At 48.4% G+C, this 3,189-nt stretch overlaps 1 protein-coding gene across 1 annotated transcript in view; it reads right to left on the bottom strand.

Moving 5' to 3' along the window:
* AFF4 (AF4/FMR2 family, member 4) overlaps window positions 1-2,353 on the bottom strand; it is a 127,247-nt gene extending 124,894 nt beyond the window's left edge. The window contains exon 1 of the mRNA XM_006888074.1: window positions 2,004-2,353. The gene's annotated coding sequence lies outside the window, so the exon portion shown is untranslated. The remainder of the gene's footprint in view (window positions 1-2,003) is intronic.
* Window positions 2,354-3,189: the final 836 nt, after the last annotated feature.

Genomic DNA, 3,189 nt, shown 5'->3' with positions numbered 1-3,189 from the left:
GTGTGTGTGTGTGTGTGTGTGTATAAATATACTTTTAGGCTTATTTTCTGCCAAGTTTTGTAACTGATATTTTCTTTCTCCTTTAAATACTGATTTTGCAGCTGTCTTTAAATAACCTGTGAAATTTTAGACAGCTTTTTAAACATGATATTTAAATTCAAAATATTATCACATTTAAATTCAGCCCAATCAATGTACAGAATACTGGGAAGAACACAGAGAGGGCTAATTAATGCTGTTGCTCTAAATACCTAAACACAACAGACTAAAAAAATGACCAAGCAAAGCAGAAAGTAGTAACTACTACAAAGTGGTACTATAATTCAAGATCTCCAAAAAGAGAATGTATGCCATCTGACAAGTAGAAAGTGAATCTAAAAGAAAGCATTCTACCTATAAGGACCCTTAATTATATAGCTTCAAAACTGCACTACAGAGGCACCTTTATACCCCAAAACTGTAGATCACTTTCCAAGTAGCACAGCTAAGCTTTATTTATTTAAACAAACAGTCCAGTTTTGGTCAATCACACCTAGCCCACCTTGTGTCCTCACTCATTTGAGTAATTCTAGATTTTTAATAAGCTAGTATCAATAGATAATAAGAACTCACTCCTTGCATTTTTTTTTAATGTACAAAGCCTAGAAGTTGTTGTTTGTTGTTATGTGCCATCGAGTCGTAATAAATAAGGAAAATAAGCCAGAGAAACTTAAAAGACAACGTCTTTGTTGAAAACCAAGTGGCCACCTGCCAACACTTTTACACATTTATGACCAAAGATGATTCCAGGCAGACTCAGAAGCCACAAAGACTCTTTATCAAAGCCCGAAAAGAAAAGTTCTCATAAATATATCCATTTTGATATATTAAAGGGTGGTTTAAGTACACAAATCACTTTACAAAGCTTTGAAGAATTCATATGAAAACAAAGCTTTAAGCTTGTAACATCTCTGTCCTTAAAACCCGCACACATTGTAAATGGCACGTTTACAAACCGTCTATTCACCAGCACCTAAGGCTTAAGATTTCTGTCAAGAAAAAAATCCTAGTCACCGAAAAGGGCCTTGGTTTAAAATCTCCATATGGTCAGTCAGGAAGAAATCACCCTTCCCAACTGCTACTGACAAAACTATGGGCACCCTACATGGAACTCTTCGTCTCAGTAGGAACTCCACACACAAGCATTTCACATTTGCACTTTCAAGTCCCTACAAAAGATGTTGTTTGTGGATTAGACGGCAAAAAAGCTACTCCACAAACTCCTACACCCCAGGATCCATCCTCAAAGAGTGGAAGGAACAGCAAAGTGGAAGGAACAAAGCACTGACGTCAATTACGAGATTAACCCCGAGTCCAGGCAGCTGGTGGAAAGGCCTACACACCAATATCCAAATACAAGCTATCGGATAACTAGCTAGCTAACTGACTGATCCAGAACTTGTTGGGGGGTAGTCAAGTATTACAAGCCCGTTCCCATTTTTAGTCAACCCTCTTCGCAAGTCGAAGGCGGAAATTTTTTTTTTCTTTTTTTTTTGCAAAGGAGGGGAGGGGTGGTGGGAGGTGCGCAGGATCGCGAGAGGAAAGCGAGAACTAGTTCGGCAATGATAGCCAGAATCGGGGCCTATTTTTCTCTTTAACTAGAAATAACTTGAAATTGAGAATAAAAATTTCGGAGGGACAAATGAGCCGATCGAGTTTCGGAGAGTGGGCATGGATTATAGAAGGAAAGAGAAATGCTGAGAAAATGGGTTTACGGGATTCCAGTTAGGGTTGGGGTTTAGCCTTTCTTTCCTTTTTTTCTTTATTCTTTTCTTTTCTTTTCTTTTCTTTTTTTTTTTTTTTGACGCAGAGGTGGAAGGCGGAAAGGCGAAATCGGATTAGGCAGCCTTGGGGCGGGAGGGTCTTCACGAGAACCCAGCGACGTCCCCTCCCCCCCAAACCTTCAGCCCCCCCCTCCCCGCCCCGCAGCCGGGCCTGGCTGTCGGTCCGTCGGTCCGTCTCACCTCCAGTCCCGGCTCCGCTAGGCCCGAACCATTTCCCGGCTGCGGCAGCGGCGGCGCCGGGCCTGCACCTTCACTAGACGCGCATTCGAGCCTGCCGGGGGGCGGCGGCGGGCTGCCAGAGGCGAAGGGCTCCGGTTGGCGGCGGGGGTTGAGGAGGCTTCAGAAAGCGGAGGCGGCGGTGGAGGGGGAGGCGATGCGCCTCAGAGGGAACAGACGGAGATCCCGCCCCGATCCATGACAGTCGGGCCGAGTCAGTACAGCAGACGGAGGCGGCGGGGGGCGAGTAGGCGAGGACCTGGCACCAGGATCCCCGCCCCGTCCGCTGACGGCGGTGGATCGACTCCCGCAGCCCGGACAGTGACTGACGCAGTCGCCACGCCACCCACGTGACCACGCCCGGACCCGGATTGGGGGGTGGAGGCGGGGAGCAGGCTGTCACGTGACGTGGGGAGCCCCTCCTCTCTGGAGGAGCCACTTGCCTGCCTGCCTGCCGGGCTGCACGAACGAAGCTCTTGTTGGCCTGGGTTAGTGTTGTGCTATGTAGCCAGTTGGGTCGGAAGAACCCAGACAGCGCGAGAACTGGCCGAGGTGGCATAGCGCATAGCCCCGAGGACAGCAGCCGGCCGGGCAAGGCGAGCCAGGCAGGACCGAGCCTGCACATCCCGGCGCTCACACCCTTCTGTGCATAAGTCCGCTACTGTGCAGTGTGGTTCAGCAGGGCGGCGCCGGGCCGAGCCAGATCTACTGGTTTGAGGCCTCAGGTGAATGGGGCCAGGCCATCTCGTCGAGAACAACGCCTCGGTAGCCTTGTTGGTGGCCGCCTCTGGGGCAGCTAACCTGAAGCTCCCACACTCCCAGGCCTGCTTGCCAGTGTTGACGAAGGACCCTGGAGTCTAGGGGGTCCCTCAGAAAGCTGAAAAAATACGCTTGAACTTACACTTGTAGGTCTCTCTGCGTCATCTACACATTTTCCTCCACTAAGTTTTTCTGCAGAGTATCATTTTGAACATGTTTTCTTTCATTCTTGATGCTCTGCAAGTCAGAGCAACCCATAATTTTATTGACTAAAAGTACTGTAAAGATCTCTGGTGGCCTGTTGTTGTTAGTTATGTGCCGTCGAGTCGCTTGCGACTCTTAGCGACCCTATGTACAACAGCCCTAAACTCTGCTCTGTCCTGTGCCAATC

This window comes from Elephantulus edwardii, unplaced genomic scaffold (assembly GCF_000299155.1).
Source record: "Elephantulus edwardii isolate Elephantulus edwardi_28Jun2011 unplaced genomic scaffold, EleEdw1.0 scaffold00064, whole genome shotgun sequence".
Lineage (NCBI taxonomy): Eukaryota > Metazoa > Chordata > Mammalia > Macroscelidea > Macroscelididae > Elephantulus > Elephantulus edwardii.
Note: the sequence above shows the minus strand (reverse complement) of the source record. Positions and strands in the feature narration are given on the sequence as shown.